The following is a 13,059-nucleotide window of genomic DNA, read 5'->3' as shown; positions in this document are numbered from 1 at the left end:
TTTTTTTTTTGGAAAACCCCAAATCTAGATTAGGGTTAGATTATTTTATTTTTAATTCGTTTTAATATCAAAATAATAAAAATTTAAGATTTTGATTTTATTGTTGGAATTTAGGAGATCTTAAATTTTATTAGATGAAAAAAAAATAATAATAATAATTCCTTGGAAAGTTTCAATTTTAGGTTAGGGTTAATTTTAAAAAAAAAATGGCGTACGTGTACTGTGCTATTGGAAGCATGGAACAAAACAAAAGAAAAAAAAAAGAAAAGAAAGGGAAAACGCGTGTGCACAGTATGGGATGGAAGGAAAAAAAAAAAAAAAGAAAAAAAAAATGGGCGTGTGCCCGGATGGAGGGAGGCTTATATATATATCTATATATATATATATATATATATATATATATATATATATATATATATATATATATATATATATATATATATATATATAATGATTCATTATCATGATGATGGCAATGGGAAAAAAAAAAAACACTCTGTCACGCCCCAAGACCCACTCCAAGGGCGTGACGGTCATTTCACACCTCAAACCCGAAGGCTTAAAGTATAATCTGACCCAAACAATCATATTGTAACTGGATGTTACCAATTACCAAATACCTGTTCAGAGTAGCAGAACAAAATCTAAAATCCTCAAATTCAATTTCCAAATAACTTCCAAATATCAAATGATCCAAATGAACATAACTAACAGTTAAAACAAAATCCAACATAAAATCCTAAGTCAAATTCTAATGATGACTATTCCTCAGCCTAGCCATCACTCCTCACCCGAACTAAGAGTACCTGAAAAATTTTCAACAATTGGGAATGAGCTCACAGCCCAATAAGGAATATTAATGCAATTCATGGATCAAATATTTTCATTTCAAATAGGAGATATCATTTTTTTTTCTCATCAAATATCAGAGTTTCAAAAATACCAATATATTCAAAATTCAACCAACCAATTTCATATCAAATTCAAGCACTTTCACATAAGATTCAATCAAATCTATTCAATTTTTCATTATTCTGGTTATCAAATATCAAATGCCCAGTTAGGTGGGACTTTTCAAATGGGTGGCTAGCCTCAAATTGTTCCTGGTGGACGGAACCAAACACTACTAGTACTAGTAACCTCTAACCAAACCCCTAGAGGCTGGGGTCCAAATCAATTACATTCCCACCATGAAATGTAAAGGTCAACTATTATATCCCGTTGACAGGGCCGAATAGTCAACTATTATATCCCGTTGACAAGGGCCAAATAAACCAGGGTGATGTTTTTGTTCAAGTATTCAAATTTACACAACATAATATCTCCGTATTTTGTGTCATAAATAAAACAAAATATTCCAACATAATATTTAGTGCAAAACAGTTTGATCCATGCATGGTAACAAAATATCATTTTCTTTTCCACAATTCAAAATAACATATAAAATAATTTAATTTTATAAATATTGCATTAACTTCCCTTACCTCAAAATATGCAAAGACCTTAAAGGAAAAATAACCCTGCAAAGTCTACTCCTCACCTAACACAATAAAAAGACCACTATTACTATTTACCTCAAAATATAAATCTGATAATCCTAAAATTTCTAAATGTTAAGATTAATATTTTTTTATTAACAAAGTAATAATTTAATTACTCTATTCCTTATTTAATTATAATTAATAAATTCCCAATTTGTTTCTAATAACACATTTCTAATTTAATTAAATTACAATTTTATTTCATTATAAAATTCTATATATATATATATATATTTTGCTAAATCTCTCATTCTATTTATTACAAAAAAAAAAAAAAAACCTTGTTTTGCTTTTCTTGGTTTGGTGTACCCGAGAGTCATGAATGGCTTTTGAATTGTTTAATTAAAAATAAAATAATTATAATAATAATAATAATAATATTTAGTTTTAGATTAATAAATAAGATAATAGTAATAATGGTTTTTTTTTTTTTTTTTTGTAATAAATAGAATGAGAGATTTAGCAAAATATATATATATATATATATAGAATTTTATAATGAAATAAAATTGTAATTTAATTAAATTAGAAATGTGTTATTAGAAACAAATTGGGAATTTATTAATTATAATTAAATAAGGAATAGAGTAATTAAATTATTACTTTGTTAATAAAAAAATATTAATCTTAACATTTAGAAATTTTAGGATTATCAGATTTATATTTTGAGGTAAATAGTAATAGTGGTCTTTTTATTGTGTTAGGTAAGGAGTAGACTTTGCAGGGTTATTTTTCCTTTAAGGTCTTTGCATATTTTGAGGTAAGGGAAGTTAATGCAATATTTATAAAATTAAATTATTTTATATGTTATTTTGAATTGTGGAAAAGAAAATGATATTTTGTTACCATGCATGGATCAAACTGTTTTGCACTAAATATTATGTTGGAATATTTTGTTTTATTTATGACACAAAATACGGAGATATTATGTTGTGTAAATTTGAATACTTGAACAAAAACATCACCCTGGTTTATTTGGCCCTTGTCAACGGGATATAATAGTTGACTATTCGGCCCTGTCAACGGGATATAATAGTTGACCTTTACATTTCATGGTGGGAATGTAATTGATTTGGACCCCAGCCTCTAGGGGTTTGGTTAGAGGTTACTAGTACTAGTAGTGTTTGGTTCCGTCCACCAGGAACAATTTGAGGCTAGCCACCCATTTGAAAAGTCCCACCTAACTGGGCATTTGATATTTGATAACCAGAATAATGAAAAATTGAATAGATTTGATTGAATCTTATGTGAAAGTGCTTGAATTTGATATGAAATTGGTTGGTTGAATTTTGAATATATTGGTATTTTTGAAACTCTGATATTTGATGAGAAAAAAAAATGATATCTCCTATTTGAAATGAAAATATTTGATCCATGAATTGCATTAATATTCCTTATTGGGCTGTGAGCTCATTCCCAATTGTTGAAAATTTTTCAGGTACTCTTAGTTCGGGTGAGGAGTGATGGCTAGGCTGAGGAATAGTCATCATTAGAATTTGACTTAGGATTTTATGTTGGATTTTGTTTTAACTGTTAGTTATGTTCATTTGGATCATTTGATATTTGGAAGTTATTTGGAAATTGAATTTGAGGATTTTAGATTTTGTTCTGCTACTCTGAACAGGTATTTGGTAATTGGTAACATCCAGTTACAATATGATTGTTTGGGTCAGATTATACTTTAAGCCTTCGGGTTTGAGGTGTGAAATGACCGTCACGCCCTTGGAGTGGGTCTTGGGGTGTGACAGAGTGGTATCAAAGCCGATCCCCGACCCAGGTGTGGGGGTTTGTTTGGCTCCGTAAGAAGTGTTTATCTGTTTAGCCCCGCAATCCCATGGGACACAACGAGGACGTTGTGTCTGCATGGGAGGGTATTTGTGATGTCCCATATCGGATAGGGGAGCAAGTTCCTGACGCTATATATGTAGAGACTCCTCTTAACCAAGTAGACGCGTTTTAAAGCCATGAGGGCCCCCTTGGGACCAAAGCGGACAATATCTATATGGTTGGGTGCGGGTCGTTACAAAGGGTATTTGTGATGTCCCATATCGGATAGGGGAGCAAGTTCCTGACGCTATATATGTAGAGACTCCTCTTAACCAAGTAGACGCGTTTTAAAGCCGTGAGGGCCCCCTTGGGCCCAAAGCGGACAATATCTATATGGTTAGGTGCGGGTCGTTACAAATGGTATCAGAGCTTTAGGTTGTGATCTTGATGGGAACTTGTTTAGTTTACCTTTGGGAATAGATGAGTGACGCATTAGTTTAAGTTTCAACTTCATCTAGTCCGATTATTTTATTCCTTATAATTCTGATTTGCTTATTTGGCTTCTTAGTGACAAATTTAGATGGGATTTGTCCTACTTGTGGTAAGAAGCATGGGGGTAGGCCATGCTATAGAAAGACAAAGGCTTGCTTTGGTTGTGGAAAATAGGGACATATGGTTCGGGATTGTCCAGAGAATAGGAAGTTTATCACTGGGAAGCCTAAAGAGGAAAATAAGGAGGATAAAAAAAAAAACCCAAAGCCAAGGACGGGTGTTTGCTATGACTCATCGAGATGCTCAAGCCACTTCTGATGTGGTGACAGGTACTCTCCGAATCCACACCTTATTTTCTAGAGTCTTGATTGATCCTGGATCAACACACTATTTTGTTTCAGTATCTTTTACTGATTTGTTGGGTATGCCTGTTGCTAGCATGAACTTTGATTTGATTGTTGCTACTCCTGTGGGAGATTCTATTGTGGCCAGTAGAATGCTTAGAAATTGTATTGTGATGATTGGTTATAGGGAAATGCCAGTTGACTTAGTACTCCTTGACCTTCAGGATTTTGATGTGATTTTGGGGATGGATTGGTTAGCTTCCTACCATGCCTCTGTTGACTGTTTTGAGAAAAGGGTGATGTTTAGTATTCCTGGTCAGCCTAAGTTTAGCTTTGAAGGGAAGCATGTGGACAGACCACTGCGTATGATCTCAGCCTTGCGAGCTAGTAGCTTGCTCAAGAAGGGTTGCCAAGGATTTTTGGCTAGTGTGATGAGTAATGAAAGTGATTTGAAGTTAGAAGACATACCCATAGTAAGGGAGTATCCTGATGTCTTTCCAGAGGATTTGTCTGGCTTGCCACGAGAGAGAGAGGTGGAGTTCACCATCGATCTGGTACCAAGAACAGGTCCTATGTCTAAGGCCCCATACAGGATGGCACCTGTGGAGCTTAAGGAGTTGAAAGTTCAGCTTCAGGAGTTATTAGACAAGGGTTTTATCAGGCCCAGTGTTTCACCTTGGGGAGCTCCTGTTCTATTTGTGAAAAAGAAAGATGGCTCAATGAGACTTTGCATTGACTATAGGGAGTTGAATAAGGTGACAGTGAGGAACAAGTATCCCTTCCTCGGATTGATGATTTGTTTGATCAGCTACAAGGTGCTTGTGTGTTCTCTAAGATTGATCTTCGGTCTGGTTATCATCAGTTAAGGGTTAGAAGTGAAGATGTACCCAAGACTGCTTTTCGAACTAGATACGGGCATTATGAGTTTTTAGTTATGCCTTTTGGTTTGACTAATGCACCTGCTGCTTTTATGAACTTAATGAATAGGGTATTCAAGCCCTATCTAGATCAGTTTGTAGTGGTTTTTATAGATGACATCTTGGTATACTCAAGAAGTAGAGAGGAGCATGAGGGCCATTTGAGTATTGTATTACAGACCCTCAGAGATAAGCAGTTGTATGCTAAACTGAAGAAGTGTGAGTTTTGGTTAGATCGAATTTCTTTCCTTGGGCATGTGGTAAGCAATGATGGCATCTCAGTTGACCCTGGAAAGGTTGATGCTGTAGCTAATTAGAGAAGACCTAGTACTGTGACTGAGATTCGAAGTTTCTTGGGACTTGCTGGTTACTATAGGCGGTTTATAGAAGGGTTCTCTAAGATTGCCCTACCTTTAACTAAGTTGACACAGAAGGGAGTTAAGTTTGAGTGGTCTGATGATTGTGAATGTAGCTTCCAAAAGTTGAAGAATAGATTAGTGTCAGCTCCTATTTTGACTATCCCTTCAGGTTCAGGAGGATTTGTGGTGTATAGTGATGCCTCTCATCAGGGTTTGGGTTGTGTTCTTATGCAGCATGGGAGAGTTGTAGCTTATGCTTCTAGACAGTTGAAGCCTTATGAAAGGAACTACCCTACTCATGATTTGGAGTTAGCTGCTGTGGTTTTTGCACTTAAGATTTGGAGACATTTTCTTTTTGGTGAAACTTGTGAGATATTCACAGATCATAAGAGTTTGAAGTATCTATTTTCCCAAAAGGAGTTGAACATGAGACAGAGAAGATGGATAGAACTACTTAAGGACTATGATTGTATTATTCAGTATCATCCTGGGAAGGCGAATGTTGTAGCTGATGCCTTGAGTAGGAAGTCAGTTGGTTCTCTAGCAGCTATTAGAGGGTGTCAAAAGCAGTTACTTGAAGAGTTGAGGAGTCTACAAGTCCACTTTCGAGTTATGAGCTTAGGAACACTTGTAGCAAATTTCAGAGTACAACCAGACTTAGTTGGGAGAATTAAGACCCTACAAAAAAATGATTCCCGATTAGTGCAAGTTATAAAGGAAGTTAAGAGGGGAAGTAAGCCTGATTTTGTTTTGTCAGATGATGAGATCTTGAGATTTGGGACTAGACTTTGTGTCCCAAATGATGAAGACTTAAGGAGAGAGCTTTTAGAGGAAGCTCATTGTTCCAAGTTTGCAATCTACCTAGGAGGGACAAAGATGTACAAGGATTTGAGGCAAAACTATTGGTGGTCAGGTATGAAGCGTGACATTGCACAATTTGTGGCTCAGTGTTTAGTGTGTCAACAGGTGAAGGCTGAGCATCAGCGACCAACAGGGTCTTTGCAGCCACTTGCTATTCCTGAGTGGAAGTGGGAGCATATTACCATGGATTTTGTGATAGGATTGCCAAGAACCTCAGGGGGTAATAATGCTATTTGGGTGATTGTTGATCGGTTGACAAAGTCTGCTCACTTTTTGCCTATGAAAGTCAACTTTTCTTTAGATCGTTTAGCTTCTCTTTATGTGAAGGAGATTGTGAGAATGCATGGAGTACCAGTTTCTATAGTGTCTGACAGAGATCCTCATTTCACTTCTAGATTCTGGCATAGTCTACAAAAAGCTTTGGGCACTAAGTTGAGTTTTAGTACTGTTTTCCATCTTCAAACTGATGGTCAATCAGAAAGGGTAATTCAGGTTTTGGAAGACTTGTTGAGAGCTTGTATTTTGGACCTGCAAGGTAATTGGGATGATCATTTACCTTTAGTAGAGTTTGCCTATAACAATAGTTTTCAAGCTAGCATTGGGATGGCACCTTTTGAGGCATTGTATGGTAGAAAATGCCGATCTCCTATCTGTTGGAATGATGTTGGAGAAAGGAAACTTTTGGGGCCTGAACTTGTGCAGTTGACTGTTGAAAAAGTTGCTTTGATTAAAGAAAGATTAAAAGTAGCTCAAAGTAGACATAAGAGTTATGCTGATAATCGTAGACGAGATTTGGAGTTTGAGGTGGGTGATCATGTGTTCTTGAAAGTTTCACCTATGAAGTCTGTGATGAGATTTGGGAGAAAAGGAAAACTTAGTCCTCGTTTTGTGGGTCCGTTTGAAATATTGGAAAGAGTAGGCACTTTGGCATATAAAGTAGCCTTGCCCCCAAGCCTGTCTAAGGTTCATAATGTGTTTCATGTTTCGACTCTAAGGAAGTATATTTATGATCCCTCTCATGTTGTGGAGTTGGAGCCTATTCAAATTTTTGAGGACTTGACCTATGAAGAGGTACCCGTTCAGATTGTAGATGTAATGGATAAAGTACTACGTCATGTTGTTGTCAAATTGGTAAAGGTTCAATGGAGCAACCATAGTGTTCGTGAAGCTACTTGGGAGTTAGAAGAAGAGATGAGAGAAAAACATCCTCAATTATTTCAAGACTCAGGTATGTCAAGTTTAGAGGACTAAACTTTTATTAAGGAGGGGAGGATGTAACGCCCAAGCATTTTCTTTTAAGGGTAATTTAGGAAATTACTAATAATAATTAATTTAGTTAATTAATTAATTTAATAAAAAGGAAGAGGGGTAAAAGGGTAATTTTACGAATAAATACCCTAGGTATAAATTATAAATTTTATTCTTTCCACTCTTTTTTTTGAATCGTATTCCTGTTCGCAGATAGTTTCCAGAGAACGTGAAGTTGAGGTCAGATTTCAAGGTTTGAAGAACAAACCTCTATAGGTAAGTTTCTAACCCCTAGATTATTATTTTAGATTCATTAGTTAATTTCAAGCACATTAGATATATTTTTTTTTTGGAAAACCCCAAATCTAGATTAGGGTTAGATTATTTTATTTTTAATTCGTTTTAATATCAAAATAATAAAAATTTAAGATTTTGATTTTATTGTTGGAATTTAGGAGATCTTAAATTTTATTAGATGAAAATAATAATAATAATAATAATTCCTTGGAAAGTTTCAATTTTAGGTTAGGGTTAATTTAAAAAAAAAAATGGCGTACGTGTACTGTGCTATTGGAAGCATGGAACAAAACAAAAGAAAAAAAAAAAGAAAAGAAAGGGAAAACGCGTGTGCACAGTATGGGATGGAAGGAAAAAAAAAAAAAAAAAAAAATGGGCGTGTGCCCGGATGGAGGGAGGCTTATATATATATATATATATATATAATGATTCATTATCATGATGATGGCAATGGGAAAAAAAAAAAAAACCTTGTTTTGCTTTTCTTGGTTTGGTGTACCCGAGAGTCATGAATGGCTTTTGAATTGTTTAATTAAAAAATAAAATAATAATAATAATAATAATATTTAGTTTTAGATTAATAAATAAGATAATAGTAATAATGGTTTTTTTTTTTTGTAATAAATAGAATGAGAGATTTAGCAAAAAATATATATATATAGAATTTTATAATGAAATAAAATTGTAATTTAATTAAATTAGAAATGTGTTATTAGAAACAAATTGGGAATTTATTAATTATAATTAAATAAGGAATAGAGTAATTAAATTATTACTTTGTTAATAAAAAAATATTAATCTTAACATTTAGAAATTTTAGGATTATCAGATTTATATTTTGAGGTAAATAGTAATAGTGGTCTTTTTATTGTGTTAGGTGAGGAGTAGACTTTGCAGGGTTATTTTTCCTTTAAGGTCTTTGCATATTTTGAGGTAAGGGAAGTTAATGCAATATTTATAAAATTAAATTATTTTATATGTTATTTTGAATTGTGGAAAAGAAAATGATATTTTGTTACCATGCATGGATCAAACTGTTTTGCACTAAATATTATGTTGGAATATTTTGTTTTATTTATGACACAAAATATGGAGATATTATGTTGTGTAAATTTAAATACTTGAACAAAACACCACTCTGGTTTATTTGGCCCTTGTCAACGGGATATAATAGTTGACTATTCGGCCCTGTCAACGGGATATAATAGTTGACCTTTACATTTCTTGGTGGGAATGTAATTGATTTGGACCCCAGCCTCTAGGGGTTTGGTTAGAGGTTACTAGTACTAGTAGTGTTTGGTTCCGTCCACCAAGAACAATTTGAGGCTAGCCACCCATTTGAAAAGTCCCACCTAACTGGGCATTTGATATTTGATAACCAGAGTAATGAAAATTGAATAGATTTGATTGAATCTTATATGAAAGTGTTTGAATTTGATATGAAAATGGTTGGTTGAATTTTGAATATATTAGTATCTTTGAAACTCTGATATTTGATGAGAAAAAAATATATATATCTCCTATTTGAAATGAAAATATTTGATCCATGAATTGCATTAATATTCCTTATTGGGCTATGAGCTCATTCCCAATTGTTGAAAATTTTTCAGGTACTCTTAGTTCGGGTGAGGAGTGATGGCTAGGCTGAGGAATAGTCATCATTAGAATTTGACTTAGGATTTTATGTTGGATTTTGTTTTAACTGTTAGTTATGTTCATTTGGATCATTTGATATTTGGAAGTTATTTGGAAATTGAATTTGAGGATTTTAGATTTTGTTCTGCTACTCTGAACAGGTATTTGGTAATTGGTAACATCCAGTTACAATATGATTGTTTGGGTCAGATTATACTTTAAGCCTTCGGGTTTGAGGTGTGAAATGATCATCACGCCCTTGGAGTGGGTCTTGGGGTGTGACATGCTATCTTTAAAAAATGACCAAAACCTATCTTTTTTTTTTTTTTTAATACCAAACTAAAGAAATGCATTGTTTTTATAAACTAGAACACTTGTCCACTTTTCTATAAAAGTATCTAAATTCCCTACAAATATTTTTAACATTATTTATTCAATGGTGATTATATTATTTAGAACACTTATCCATTTTTCTATAAAATTATCTAAATTCCCAACAAATATTTTTACCATTATCCTATTCAATGGTGACTATAATATTTATAATCTTCTTAAATAGTAAACTTTTACTTCAAATTATTGAGTTTTTCAAATCCATAAAAAGAAATATGAACATAAATGATGTTAGGAGATTTTTCAAATGATTTAGTATTATTATCTATGTACATAAAAATGTTTTTTCCTTTCCTTGAATTTTCATTGAAAGAATTTTTATTCAAATTTGTATCAAATGAAGCAATATGATTAGACTTAGTTTCAAAAATTCAATTTCCTTAATTTTTTTCTTATCTGTGATCCACTGTTTCTCCTTAAATCCATCTAACTCTTAATTAAAGATTAATTTTCTTTTAAAGTATGATTCATTCCTAAAATGCAGAAGGGAAAAGAATAAAATAAATAAATAAAATTGTATGTTTAAATAAAATACAAAAAAGTAAGAAAAATTCAAAATAATTAAATAAGTACTAAAAATTTGCTTCCTTATTTGTCTTAGGCTATGTTCACTATCAAGAAAGTTTGAGGCAAAAGAAATAAAGTAGGGGAAAAAAAAAAGAGAATGAAAGGAAAAAAAAAAGAAACTACAAAATCATTTTCTTTTTTGGTTGCCCATAGCAAAATTAAAGGAAAGAAATTAAATTTTTTAAAATTAATTTTTTTTTTTTAACTTTCTTTATGTTTTTCTTCCTTAACATTTTTTTATGGGGATGAAATAATTTTCCTAATTCCTTGCTTTTCCCTCATTTTGTTTTCCTTACTTTTTCCATAGTTAACTACAATTAGTTGTTACTCACTGTTAACGAGGTCTTTATGAATTATAAACATTGTTAACTTTGAATGTTGTAAAGATTCATTAAGAACAAACACATGCTTATAAAATTTAAAAAACAAGTTATTTATTTCTAGCTTACATTAACTATGACAACTCGTTTTTACAATATTAATCTTCTCTAATCTATATGAAGCAAACAAATCATAACATATATACCTTGATTTTGTAAAGAACCATTGAGGTCATTTCCAGCCAAGGATAAAGACTTGAGATGAGACATCAATCTTATAGTTGATGGAATAATCCCACTTATGGAGTTAACAAGTAATTCCTTAGAAAAGTTCTTACTTTCTATCTAAAACTTCTATTACTCCTCTAATAGGCATTTAAAAAATCAATAAATTTTATTTAACTATGATTTAAGTTTTCTGAAAAATAAGTTCATCTATATTTTTTGTCTTCACGAATGCTATACGTAGCCCCAAGTACAATTATCTTCTTGAATAAGGTTTTCTCCATTTACTATAAATGAATTAACATGCAATTTAAAATATTCCTTTAAAACAATTTGAATAATTCGAATCATGATACCAAAACTCTTATGGTCAAATTTCTTACTAACTATGCCCAAAATTATGAATTTGTTAGGGTTTTATGGAGCCTATGAAAGGAAAAAGTTGCTAAATTGAATGAAGGAAACATAGTTATGGCATATCTAAGGTTAGAATGTTATGGTTATTGTTATGGTTATGTCATATTCATTGATAATCAAGTTAATTGATTTTTTTTTTAAAGTTTTCTATTACTTATGAAAATAATAGTTATATCAAACATGTTGTACATGCTCGAAACATCTAATTGGAACTTGAAAGTTGAAACGATGATTGAGACTACTTTATATGAAATTTATGACATTACAAAAGAAAAGTAACTAATGAGAAGAATTTGTTGGTCAATTTGATAGTTAATTTAATAACAAAATATCATAAGCTTTTTTAACAAGTTAATAAAGTACCTTGCACTAGTTGAAAGCTTTCCAAATCATTATAGCTTAGATCCAATACTTCCAAGTTTCTCAAACTAGCTAATTATGCATAAATTAATATGAATGAAAAGAGAGATTAATTAAGAAACATTAAAATTTAGAAATATATTGTACTTAATTTAAAAAAAAACAATATGGATATGCAATATGCCTTGGATAGGAAAAGATCTATTCAGTCCTATGCGGTAAAGAACTAGTGTCTTGAGTGATGTTATTGCTCCCAAAGATTTTATGACACTTTTGTCAAATTCATTACCACTAATGGCCAAGATCTCCAATTTCTTTAAACTCAACAATCCTTTAAATCTAGTAAAAAAATAATAATATAATTTTAATCAAATGCATGTAATTGTAAGTTGTGATCTTTATACATGTATTTGTAAGTTCATATATGTTGTGATGTCCAAATTCCTCATTCAATTTTTTGCTTTTTGTGTTGAAATGTTACAAATAAAATGGTCTATAGAGCTTGAAAGAGCTTTCGTGATCTTTGTGAATTTAACATGAAAATTCATGCTTTGTGCCCCTTTAATATGAATCCTAACTCCATAAGGAAAACTATCTTCTCAACTTAAAATTTTGTATGCATTTCTAATAGGTTTAATTGATCAAAGTTTGTCCATGTTGGTGGGTTGTGGATGGATGGAAATGCACATATGCTCATGGGTTGGGCTTTACTTAGCCCAGTGTCAAACCAGCTAGACTACATCTTAAAATAGTAAGGCATGGGCCTACCTAAGGCTAGGTTATTTAGGCTCCATTAGAAAGATGTGTTTCCATGAGTTGGGCTTGTCATTTAGGCTTAGGTCATCTAGTTACGTTAAATAGGGATTAGGCCTAAATGAGGTCCTTGTTAGAGTCAAATTTTATGATCTTTCATAAACCGAGCACTATCACTTGGAAATATTGGAAACCAAGACAGAAATGACCACCAAAATACCACTAACTTGGTTAAGTATTACATGATTGTATAAATAATAAGGGTGCATGTATATCTTAGGGTAATTTTTATATTTAGGAGGGTATTCCTTTTTTAGTTTCAGCAAAATTATTTTATTTCCCTTGAAAAGTCATTGCAAACCTTGAATAATGCAAACTTCTCTACAATTTCTATTATTATTTACTAGAAATGAATTTAAATCATTCAAAATAAGTGAAATAAGTTTGTAGTAGCATATACAAATAATTTATTAATTTTAAATCTATTTTATTTTACTTCATTTTTTCTTTTCTTCTAATTTTCTTCTTTATTTTCTTTTACTCATATTTTCTGTGAACCAAAC

Source organism: Vitis riparia, chromosome 9, assembly GCF_004353265.1.
Source record: "Vitis riparia cultivar Riparia Gloire de Montpellier isolate 1030 chromosome 9, EGFV_Vit.rip_1.0, whole genome shotgun sequence".
In the NCBI taxonomy this organism is placed as follows: Eukaryota; Viridiplantae; Streptophyta; class Magnoliopsida; order Vitales; family Vitaceae; genus Vitis; species Vitis riparia.
The sequence above is the reverse complement of the archived record's forward strand: the minus strand, read 5'-3'. Positions refer to the sequence as shown.